Consider the following 13,164-nt stretch of genomic DNA (forward strand, 5'->3'; position numbering starts at 1 on the left):
GCCTTTCTCACATTTTCTTCCGCTATTTCAAGAGTTTTCTGAGCTTCTTATGGATCAATGTCACTACCCTTCTCGGCATTATTTACTAAAATTGTGATCTTATTATTGCCTATTCTAGCAAAACCACCTATCAGAGCCATCGTTAACCATTGGTTGTTAAGGCGTATTCACAAAATCCCTATATCTACAGCTGTGGCAATAGGGGCATGATTTGGTAATATGCCAATTTGACCACTATTAGTAGATAACATGATTTCTTCCAGTTTTGAATCCCAAATAATTTGATTAGGAGTCAGTACACTAAAATTTAAGGTCATTTCTTCAAATTGCTCTCCATTTCTAAGTTCATAGCCTTCACGGTAGCTTCATCGATATTACCTACCAAATAAAAGGCTTTTTTAGGAAGACCATCTAATTCTCCGAAAAGGATCAAGTGAAATCCTCAAATTGTTTCTGCTAGACCAACATATTTCCCTAGAGAACCGGTGAATGTTTCTACTACAAAAAAGGGTTGTGATAAGAAACACTCAATTTTTCTCACTCTTGCTATGAGTAAATGATCCTCTTTGGATAATTCATCCAATCCAAGGATAGCTATAATGTCCTGAAGTTCTTTGTAACATTGTAAAGTTTTCTTAACTCGTTGGGCAGTTTTATAATGTTCCTCACCAACGATATGAGGTTAAAGCATGGTTGACGTTGAATCTAAAGGATCTACTACTGGATAAATACCTTTGGCAGTCAATCCTCTTAATAGTACGGTAGTAGCATCTAAATATGCAAATATTATAGCAGGAGCAGGGTCGGTCAAATCATCTGCGGGTACATAAATTACTTGAATAGAGGTTATGGAACCTTCTTTGACAGAAGTAATTCTTTCTTGTAAAGAACGCAAATCAGTACTTAGGGTCGATTGATAACCCACAGCGGAAGGCATTCTACCCAATAAGGCTGATACTTCAGATTCAGCTTCGATGAAACGGAAGATATTGTCGGTAAATAGAAGTACGTCTTGCTTATTAACATCTTGAAAAATAGTCCGCCATAGTTAGTGCAGTCAAACCAACTCTCATACGAGCTCCTGGTGGTTCATTCATCTAACCATAAACTAGGGCCACTTTTGATTATGCAATATTTTCTTCATTAATCACTCCAGATTCTTTCATTTCCATGTAAATATCATTTCCTTCCCGAGTACGTTCACCCACTCTGCCAAATACGGATACGCCCCATGAGCTTTAGCAATATTGTTAATCAATTCCATAATGAGTACTGTTTTACCCACTCCAGCTCCCCCGAATAGTCCATTATTCCTCCATGGAGATAAGGGGCTAAAAAATCTACTACTTTAATTCCTATTTCAAAAATAGTTAATTTTGTATCCAACTATATAAAGGCGGGCGAAGATCTATGAATAGAAGATGTTGTACTAGTATGTACAGGCCCTAAATTATCAACAGGCTCTCCAATCAAGTTAAAAATTCATCCTAGAGTCGCTCCCCCGATTGGAACACTTATAGGAGGTCCTGTGTCAATCACTTTTATTCCTCTCGTTAAACCGTCTGTAGCACTCATAGCTATAGCTCTAACTTAATTATTTTGTAATAATTGTTGTACCTCATAAGCCACATTAATTGGTTGACCAACACAATCTCGACCTTGAACTACGAGAGTGTTATAAATATTCGGCATCTTTTCCCGGGGAAAGGCTATATCTAGTACCGGACCGATGATTTAGATGACACGGCCCAAACTTTTTTTTAAGTGTGAAAACCCCAGAACCAGAAGTAGTAGGATTGATTCTCATAATAGTAAAATAAATAAATATGTCAAAATATTTTTTCAAAAATTATCGAATTCAAAGTAAATATCCGCTAGCACGTTGATCAGTTAATTCAATATAATGGGAATTAGCACTCAATTTTGTTGGCACCATGCAATTGAACCAATTCAATTGTTTACTTATTCAATGAGATTGAGTTAATTTGCAAGCTCACCCAACATATTTTAATTTTAAAATCTCAAGTGGATGAATCAGGATCTTGAGAAAGTCTTTCATTTGTCTATCATTATAGACAATCCCGTCCATATTATCTATTCTATGGAATTCGAACTTGAAATTTATTTTATATTTCTATTACGATTCACTATTTGGATCTAATGGGATCCTCTTTTTATTTTTTTAATTAAATTTCAGCATATTGATTTATGCCTAGCCTATTCTTTTCTTTGCATTTTTCTTTCTTTTTTATACCTTTCATAGCGGAATTCCATATATTTTCACATTTAGGATTTACATATACAACATATACCACTTTCAAGGGTGAAATTCTTATTATTTAGATTAGTTAGGTATTTCAATTTCAAAAATAAGGTAAAAAATAAAAATTGGGTTGCGCTATATATATGAAAGAGTATAAAATAATGATGTATTTGGCAAATCAAATACCATGGTCTAATAATCAACCATTCTGATCAATTAATAATATTAGTATTAGTTGGAAATTTTATGAAAGATTCCTGTGAAAAGTTTCATTAACACAGAATTCGTGTCGAGTAGACCTTATTGTTGTGAGAATTCTTAATTCATGAGTTGTAGGGAGGGATTTATGTCACCACAAATAGAGACTAAAGCAAGTTTTGGATTCAAAGCTGGTGTGAAAGAGTACAAATTGACTTACTATACTCCTGAGTACCAAACTAAGGATACCAATATATTGGCAGCATTCCGAGTAACTCCTCAACCTAGAGTTCCACCGGAAGAAGCAGGGGCCACGGTAGCTGCCAAATCTTCTACTGGTACATGGAAAACTGTATGGACCGATGGATTTACAAGTCTTGATCGTTACAAAGGGAGATGCTACCACATCGACAGTGTTGTTAGATAAAAAGATCAATATATTGCTTATGTAGCTTACCCTTTAGACTTTTTTTAAGAAGGTTCTATTACCAAAATGTTTACTTCTCTTGTAGATAATGTATTTGGGTTCAAATTCCTATGCGCTTTACATCTGGAAGATATGCGAGTCCCTACTGCTTATATTAAAACTTTCCCAGGTCCACCTCATGGGATCCAAGTTGAAAGAGATAAATTGAATAAGTACGGTCGTCCTCTATTGGGATGTACTATTAAACCTAAATTAGGGTTATCTGCTAAAAAGTATGGTAGAGTTGTTTATGAATGTCTTTGTGGAGGACTTAATTTTACTAAAGATGATGAGAACGTGAACTCACAACCATTTATGCGCTAGAGAGATCATTTCTTATTTTGTGCCGAAGCACTTTATAAAGCACAGGATGAAATAGGTGAAATCAAAGGGCATTACTTGAATGCTACTGCAGGTACATGCAAAGAAATGATGAAAAGAGCTGTATTTGCTAGAGAATTGGGCGTTTCGATCGTAATGCATGACGACTTAATGGGGGGATTCACCGCAAATACTATCTTAGCTCATTATTGCCGAGATAATGGTCTACTTCTTTACATCCACCATGCAATGGATACGGTTATTGACATACCAAAGAATCATGGTATGCACTTTTGGGTATTAGCAAAAGTGTTATGTATGTCTGGTAGTGATCAAACTTGATGGTGAAAGAGACATAACTTTGGGATTTGTTGATTTATTGGGTGATGATTTTATTAAACAAATCGAAGTTGCGGTATTTATTTCACTCAAGATTGGGTTTCTTTACCAGGTGTTCTACCTATGGCTTCAGAAGGTATTCATGTTTGGAATATGCCTGCTCGGACCAAGATCTTTGGGGATGATTCCGTAATATAGTTCAGTGGAGGAACTTTAGGACATCCTTGGGGTAATGTGCTAGGTGCCGTAGCTAGCCGACTAGCTTTAGAAGCATGTGTAAAAGCTCTTAATGAAGGACGCAATCTTGCTCGGGAAGGTAATGAGATTTTTCGCGAGGCTTCCAAATGGAGCTCGAAACTAGCTGCTGCTTGTGAGGTATGGAAAGAGATCGTATTTTATTTTGCAGCAGTGGACGTCTTGGATATGTAGAAATAGTAGACATTAGCAGATAAATTAGTAGGAAATAACAAAGGATAAAGAGAAAGAACTCAAGTAATTATCCTTCGTTCTCTTGATTGAATAGTAATTAAACTCGGCCCAATCTTTTGCTAAAATGATTGAACCGAATACAACAAAAATTCTATTGCATATATTTTGACTAAGTATATACTTACCTAGATATACAAGATTTGAAATACAAAATCTAGAAAACTAAATAAAAATCTAAGACTCAAATCTTTCTATAGTTGTCTTGGATCCACAATAAATCCTACGAATTCTTAGGATTGGTATATTTTTTCTATCCTATAGTTTGTAGTTTCCCTAAATCAAGCCAAGTAGCATAACTCTTTTTGCCCATCCATTATATTGTCCCCTTTGTTCCATTCCGTGTTGAAATAGAAGCTTAATTTATTGCTTATTATTTTATTAGATTTTAGATTAGTTAGAGATTATATATTAGTATTAGATGAGATTTTAAGAATTTTTTTTGATTTCTTTATAGAAGTATAGGAGAGGATAAATCTCTTTTTTTTCGAAGCGAATTTGACACGACATAGGAGAAGCCGCCTTTTATCAAAAATTATATTATTATATTTATATTATTTTTAATAATAAAAGGGGATTCCGACATATTAATATATAGTGAAGTGTTCCCACAGATTCAGAACTTTTTTTCAATACTCACTAATAATCCTACTAATAATCCTAGTGTTTGGATTTCTATGCTTAGTCTGATAGGAAATAAGATATTCAAATAAATAATTTTATAGAGAATGACTATTCATCTATTGTATTTTCATGCAAATAGGGGGAAAGAAAACTCTATGGAAAGATGGTGGTTTAATTCGATATTTTTTAAGAAGGAGTTCGAATGCAGATGTGGGCTAAATAAATTAATAAGCACTCTTGGTATTATTGAAAATACCAGTGAACATCCAAATCAAAAAGTGAAAAACATTCCTAGTAGCAGTAATGTTGATTATTTAATCGGCATTAAAGACATTCGAAATTTCATCTCTGATGACACTTTTGTAGTTAGTGATAGGAATGGAGACAGTTATTCCATCGATTTTGATATTGGAAATCAGATTTTTGAGATTGACAACGATCATTCTTTTCTGAGTAAACTATAAAGTTCTTTTGATAGTTTTTGAAACTCGAGTTATCTGAATAATGGATTTAGGGGCGAAGATCCCTACTATAATTCTTACATGTATGATACTCAATATAGTTGTAATAATCGCATTAATAGTTGCATTGATAACTATCTTCAGTCTCAAATCTGTATAGATACTTCCATTATAAGTGGTAGTGAGAATTATAGTGACAGTTACATTTATAGGGTCGTTTGTGGTGGTGAAAGTAAAAATAGTAGTGAAAACAAGGGTTCCAGTATTCAAACTCGTACAAAGGGCAATGATTTAACTATAAGAGAAAGTTCTAATGTCAGTGATTTAACTATAAAAAAAAGTTCTAATGGCAGTGATTTAACTATGAGAGAAAGTTTTAATGATCTCGAGGTAACTCAAAAATACAGGCATTTGTGGGTTCAATGCGATAATTGTTATGGATTAAATTATAAGAAATTTTTTAAATAAAAAATGAATATTTGTGAACAATGTGGATAGAATTGAACTTTTGATCGATCTGGTTACTTGGGATCTTATGGATGAAGACATGGTCTCTCTGGATCCCATTCAATTTCATTTGGAAGAAGAGCCTTATAAAGATCGTATTGATTCTTATCAAAGAAAAACAAGATTAACCAAGGCTATTCAAACAAGCATAGGCCATCTAAATGGCATTCCCGTAGCAATTGGGGTTATGGATTTTCAGTTTATGGGAGGTAGTATGGGATCCGTAGTCGGAGAGAAAATCACCCGTTTGATTGAACACCCTACCAATCAAATTTTACCTTTTATTATAGTGTGTGCTTCTAGGGGGCGTGCATGCAGGAAGGGAGTTTGGGCTTGATGCAAATGGCTAAAATATCATCTGCTTTATATGATTATCAATTAAATTAAAAATTATTTTATGTTTCAATCCTTACATCTCCGACAGCTGGTGGAGTGACAGCTAGTTTTGGTATGTTGGGGGATATCATTATTGCCGAACCCAATGCCTACATTGCATTTGCAGGTAAAAGAGTAATTGAACAAATATTGAATCAAAAAGTACCCAAAGGTTCACAAGTAGCTGAATACTTATTCCAGAAGGGTTTATTTGACCTAATTGTATCATGTAATCTTTTAAAAAATGTTCTGAGTGAGTTATTTAAGCTCCACACCTTTTTTCCTTTGAATAAAAAGTCAAGCAAAATCAAGTAGAGCACTAAGGACATTATTTTATTTTATTTGTGTTTGAAGCAAAAAAGTAGTTAGTTTATCGGAATCAAAGTAAATAAGATAATAGCAAATAAGATAATAATGGCCCTTTCTTTGGTGATAGAAGATCTAATTGTAAAAAGAATCAAAATTACAGTTGAGGATAACTCTTTTTTGACCTATATTCCTGATTACGAATCAAGAAGCCTTTATCACCAAGAGTGAGTTCTTCTTTTCATAAAATTAGGAAAATAAAATGAATTTCTTCTTGTCTTAGGTATATAATTTGAAATTAAAATATAGATAATATAGTTTTGTATCTTTCTCTATCTCCCTAAAACCATTTTAGGTAAAAATTCATGTTGGGTCGGATTCAAACGAATCTTTCGATAATCTCTTTATCTATTTTTAGAAAATTAGAAAACAAGAACAAAAGACAAAGAACAAAATAATAAAGTTTATTATGATACATATCTTTCTCATGTAAGAGATGAATAATTCCATTTATTTAGTTCTACATTCTTTGTACTTATTCTTATTATACGTACTCAGTTAGGTTTAGAGATATCTATATTAAGAATTTCATATTCTTCAAATTCTATTAATAATAAAATTATCTAATTAGAATTCAAATTCTTAATTTAACTATAATTATTTAATTATTACAAGATATCTTTATTTATATAATAACATAATAACAGATACAATATAGTAAATTGAGTTACCCCTTCTATGACAAATTTGAACCTTCCATCTATTTTTGTGCCGTTAGTAGGCCTAGTCTTTTAGGAAATTGCAATGGTTTCTTTATTTATTCATGTTTAAAAAAAACAAGATTTTTAGATCAACTGGGACCCAATCTCATCCATTTTTTTTGAAAACGTGGACTTGTATCATAATACGGATATCTATTTATTGGAATAGAGTATAATATGTAATTTCTACCGAACATAAAGGAAAAACTCTTATGCCTGCAGAAACATGATATAAAGATATATCCATTCTTTTTCAAATAGATCAGAATCACTAGATGGCTGAAATGTAGTAGGTTAATCTCTATGTATATCAATATGTATAGTGGGATCGTATTAAATAAAAAGTATGTTGTTATTTTAGATTTAACCAATTTGATGAATTACTCCTAAAGGTTGACATCAAAATGGTTCTAGTTCACCTCAAACTAGTTCTAGTTGATGAGAGTTACTTCGAAAACAAAAAATTAAAGTCAAATTTCTATGGGGTATTATCTCAATTCCAATAAAATGTGATCGGGTAAAGTATGACTTGGCGATCAGAACTTATAACGGGGTCTCAAAAAATAAGTAATTTTTCCTTGGACTTTATCCCTTTTTAGGTTCATTAGGATTCTTATTAGTTGGAACTTCCAGTTATCTTGGTAGAAATTCGATATCTTTTTTTCCGCCTCAGCAAATTATTATTTTTTTCACAAGGAATCATGATGTCTTTCTATGGAATTGCGGATCTCTTTATTAGCTCTTATTTGTGGTGCACAATTTCCTTGAATGGAGTTAGTGGTTATGATCGATTCGATATAAATGAAGGAATAGTCTGTATTTTTTGTTGGGGATTTTTGGGAAAAAATCGTCGCATATTTCTCTGATTCCTTATAAAAGATATTCAGTCCCTTAGAATAGAAGTTAAAGAGTGTATTTATGCTCGTCGTGTTCTTTATATGGACATCTGAGGTTAGGGGTCTATTCCCTTAACTCGTAATGATGAGAATTTGACTCCACGAGAAATTGAAAAAAGGCTGCTAAATTAGCCAATTTCTTGCGTGTACCAATTGAAGTATTTTGAGAAATTGAGAATTAGAACATTAATTCAATTAAAGAAAATGTATATGAAAGAACCATAAAACAAAACTATTTTTATGGTCTTTATGCGTATGTAAACCCACGCAATTCAGTAACAAATAACAAATCAAAATAATAGATTCATCTCAGATGGCAAACCATTTTGAAATCAAGAAAAAAAATTTAGTTCAATATTTGTTGGAATTGACACTTTAGATCCAGGTAGATCATATCTTGTAAATTGGAAATTCTTTCTTTTTTATTCTTTAATGACCAACAATTGGATTTCTTAATTAAATAATGAGAACTAGACAATTTATCTTTTGTCAGTCATTTTTTTTATCATCGTAATATCTTTTCGTCAATTATTTTATTCCTGACTATGTGTAATTAGTGAATTTGTTTTTGAAATATTGGATATTTTGATAGCAAGGGAGTTCTTTTTTCTCAAAATATGTACAATATTCATTACTTAAAGTGGTTCATTCAATAATTCATCGAAAGGAGACACTTGATTTTGAATTTGACCAATTTAGATATCAAGAAACAATATTCTCAATTTCTTCATTCGAAGTGAATTCTTAGCCTATTTCTATATTCTTTCTAGATTCAAAGACAAACCACAAAATCACAAAAAAAAATAGATTCATAAGTTCGATACCTTGTATAAAACTCATGTGTGTAAGAAATATTTGATCGTATAGAGTGAACAGATGGGTTGATTAACAATTCACAGATAAAAAATGGCAAAAAAAAAAGCATACACCCCTCTTTTCTATCTTGCATCTATAGTATTTTTTTTCCCTGGTGGATTTCTTTCTCAATTAATAAATGTCTGGAATCTTGTGTTACTAATTGGTGGAATATTGGGCAATCCGAAATTTTCTTGAATACTATTCAAGAAAAGAGTCTTCTAGAAAAATTCATAGAATTAGAGGAACTCCTCTTCTTGGACGAAATGATCAAGGAATTCTCGAAAATACATCTCGAAGAGTTTGGGACAGGAATCCATTAAGAAACGATTCAATTAATCAAGATGCAACATGAGAATCGTATCTATACAAGTTTGCACTTCTCAACAAATATCATCTATTTTATTATTCTAAGCGGGTATTCAATTTTGGGTAATGAAAATCTTGTTATTCTTAACTCTTGGGCTAAGGAATTCCTATATAACGTAAGTGACACAGTAAATGCTTTTTCTATTTTTTTATTAACTGATTTACATATCAGATTCCATTCACCCCACGGTTGTGAATAAATTATTGGCTCTATCTATAAAGATTTTGGGTTTGTTCATAATGATCAAATTATATCTGGTCTTGTTTCCACCTTCCCAGTCATTCACGATACAACTTTTAAATATTGGATTTTCCATTATTTAAATCATCTGTCTCCGTCTCTTGTAGTTATTTATCATTCAATGAATGACTGATAAAGGATCCATTGATATTAATCTAATCCAATTAGAATTCTTGGTACTTTGTAGTTGTACATAAGCAAAGTATTGAAAATCGTATTTTATCTTTCTATTTCTAACCATCAGGAAGATTCATCCTATATTATTTCTAGATTATTCCAGCAAATAGCAGAATCATGGCTAAGGAACTATACTAGCGACCTACCCAATTTATTGTAGAAATTTTTGCGATCAATGATTGGACCATGCAAACTAGAAATGCTTATCCTTGGCTAAAGAAATAGATTGCTCGATCTATTTCTGTATCGCTCATGATATATATCTTAACTCGGACATTCATTTCAAGTGCATATCCCATTTTTGCATAGAAGGGTTATGAAAATCCACGAGAAGCCACTGGGCGTATTGTATGTGCCAATTGTCATTTAGCTAATAATTTCATGGAGATTGAGGTTCCACAAGCGGTAATTCCTGATACTGTATTTGAAGCAGTTGTTCTAATTCCTTATGATATGAAAATGAAACAGGTTCTTGCTAATAGTAAAAAAGGGGGTTGAATGTGGGGGTTGTTCTTATTTTATCGGAGGGATTTGAATTAGCTCTTCCCGATCGTATTTCTCCCGAGATGAAAGAAAGGATTTGCAATTTGTATTTTCAGAGCTATCGCCCGAATAAAAAAATATTCTTATGGTAGGCCCTGTCTCTGGTAAAAAATATAGTTAAATAACCTTCCATATTCTTTCCCCGAATCCTACTACTACGAAGGATGTTCACTTCTTAAAATATCATATATACATAGGCGGGAAAAAGGGAAGGGGTCAAATTTATCCCGACGGCAGCAAGAGTAACAATACGATTTATAATGCTACAATAGCAGGTATAGTAAGTAAAATCATACGAAAAGGAAAAGGGGGATATGAGATAACCATAATTAATGCATCGGAGGGACGTCAAGTGGTTAATATTATCCCTCCTAGACCAGAAATTCTTATTTACGAGGGCGAATCTATCAAATTTGATCAACAATTAACGAGTAATCCTAATGAAGGCAGATTTGGTCAGGGAGATGCAGAAATAGTACTTCAAGATCTATTACGTGTCCAAGGACTTTGTTCTTCTTGACATCTGTTATTTTGGCACAAATCTTTTTGGTTCTTAAAAAAAAACAGTTCAAGAAGGTTCAATTGGCCAAAATGAATCTCTAGATTCACAGATTTATCGATATCAAATTCGTAAAAAGAACCAAATTCTTGTTGGCGATTATTTATGATCAAACAAATAAAAAAAATTCTGAAAACTCCTTTGTCTTATTTATACTCTTGTTAAAAATCTACATGCTATGTGGTACAAGAAATTCCCAGCATCTCTTAGAAAAAGAGTATGTAATGTATAATTTAAACAAGAGTATTTGACTTTCATTCTTTTGATTTAGTTTTCTTTATTGGAGTAGTAGGACTATGTTACTATTGATAGATTTCACTGCCATTAGACATAAGACGTATCAATAGTTTTTTATTCTAAATAGAAAGAAAGAAAAATTTGTCTAAATACTAGACATAAGGAAGCGGGGGATAAATGCGTGGAAGAAAAAATCCTAGAAGGGATTATTTATTTTCCCAGTCTTCGACACAAGAAAGGGGTTTAGAAAAATCCTTTTTTCTTGTGTCAAAATGAAAGAGTAATGATTCTTGATCCTGTTTGTTAAAAATTCCTAGTCTTGGTTTCGATTTTTCCAGATGTATCAGAAACCCATTACCCTATACCCCCTTTACGTATAATATATGGAGTGGTGGACAAACAAAACAAAAAAAGAGACGAAATTTTATTAATTAAATAAAACTTCTTCAATCAACTTATCTTATACAAATAGATACTATCATATAAAAAGAAGAGGTGGTCTGAATAAATGAATGAAGTGAATTTTTAAAAAACATGATCAGAAAAATGAGAAAAATGGAGTTTTTGAAAAGAAAAAGAAATTAATTTTATTATTTCATTTTATCATTTAGACGAAAAAAATAGTATGATTCTTATGAATTCAATGGGCCTTTCCCCTACAAATCAAACAAACAAAGAAGGGAATCTCGTTGAGTTCTTACGCTTTCATGTTGATAACTTAATTCATTCGATTATTATAGGGATGAACCCAATTCGGAATATGAACCATAAAAGAAAATACCTAATAAACCGATTACAAGAATACCAGCTACAATACCTATTATCCAAAGAGGAATCTTTCCAGTCGTATCGGCCACTGACCCCACTTCCCTCCAGATTTCATCAAGTGGTCATGCTAGAGACATAAATAGTCATGGATAATTAAATTATGATATATGTAACACCCCAGAAAATGGGTCCCGGGGCGTCACACGGTGCTTGAGGCTACGAGTAGCCCCAAGCTTACCCTTTGAGCCATTTTTATTCAGTTCAACACAAATCAACGGGGTTTCCATAAATAACCCTCAAATATCAACAGAGTAATCATCATCCAAGAATAAGAGAATTTCAGAAAGATAACAAAATACGAATTATTAGTCAACTCCAAACATCTATACTACTCTGACAAGCCTCTAAGAAAATCAATAAGACCAGCGAGCCATTGAGACATGCCCTAACTGACTCATACTCAGTTATCAAATGTAAACAATTCTGTGAAACCAAAATAAGACATCATATCCTCGGAACATGAGGACTCACCACAATAGAAGATGTAGAATAGCGTGCCCAAAGAATCACTGTCGAACCTGAAACTGAGCACCTGAACCTATATTCCGAGAAAATGCAGCCCACATCCGAAGATGTTAGTCAGTACCATGGAAAGGAACCGAGTATATGGGGGTGTATGCAGTTGTATAAACATCATTATCATAAATATTTATAAGAAATATGCAGGATGTATGAAAGACTCACATAGCCCGAAGAAAATCATCATAATCATGAGAGGATGAAATAAGTACAATAACACATGTGAGTCATCATATAATTTGTCAGTCACTTTCGGTTCATCAAGAATATCAATTCTCATAATGTAAATATCATTTAAATCTTTCGAAAGAATAATTTTCACAATTCAACTTTCAAATCACTTCACCATTCACCATAGACACAAGGAAACACACACACACTGGGAGATCCTATAACCGACATAAATCATGTGAGCTACAAGGAGTCCAACGTACAACCCACGTTGGGGAGAGTCGTCCTATCCTTTCCATTGGAGTAGGACTATCGATATCAAATCCATACAAACTAGTGATCACTATATAAATCAGCCTCAGACTCACTCCTACGGGGGCACGTAGTTTTAAGAAAGTAAGGTCGCTTTATATCTCCCACTCGATGCTAAAGATTTCTTCCAGACTTATCTCAGATCATTTCAAAGACAATCCACAACAAAACGATTTCAATAATATATAAATATACATCGGGAGCCATCATGCTTCCCATCTATCAAAATCAACCATGTTGTGGATTTCTTTCACACTCGAGTTCAAAACAACTCCATTAAGACCAAAAGGTCAAATCATTCAAAATATCTCAAATATTCAACATCAACATGCTTATAACACACACGTTCT

The 13,164-nt window shown here is 32.9% G+C and overlaps 3 pseudogenes; 2 read left to right on the forward strand and 1 right to left on the reverse strand.

Annotated features, from left to right (window-relative positions):
- Nucleotides 1-294: 294 nt before the first annotated feature.
- LOC124898135 lies at nt 295-1,807 on the reverse strand (annotated as a pseudogene).
- Nucleotides 1,808-2,588: 781 nt separating this feature from the next.
- Nucleotides 2,589-4,016, forward strand: LOC124898136 (annotated as a pseudogene).
- Nucleotides 4,017-5,633: 1,617 nt separating this feature from the next.
- Nucleotides 5,634-6,355, forward strand: LOC124897937 (annotated as a pseudogene).
- The last annotated feature ends 6,809 nt before the right edge of the window (nt 6,356-13,164 follow it).

This window comes from Capsicum annuum, chromosome 4 (genome assembly GCF_002878395.1).
Source record: "Capsicum annuum cultivar UCD-10X-F1 chromosome 4, UCD10Xv1.1, whole genome shotgun sequence".
Lineage (NCBI taxonomy): Eukaryota > Viridiplantae > Streptophyta > Magnoliopsida > Solanales > Solanaceae > Capsicum > Capsicum annuum.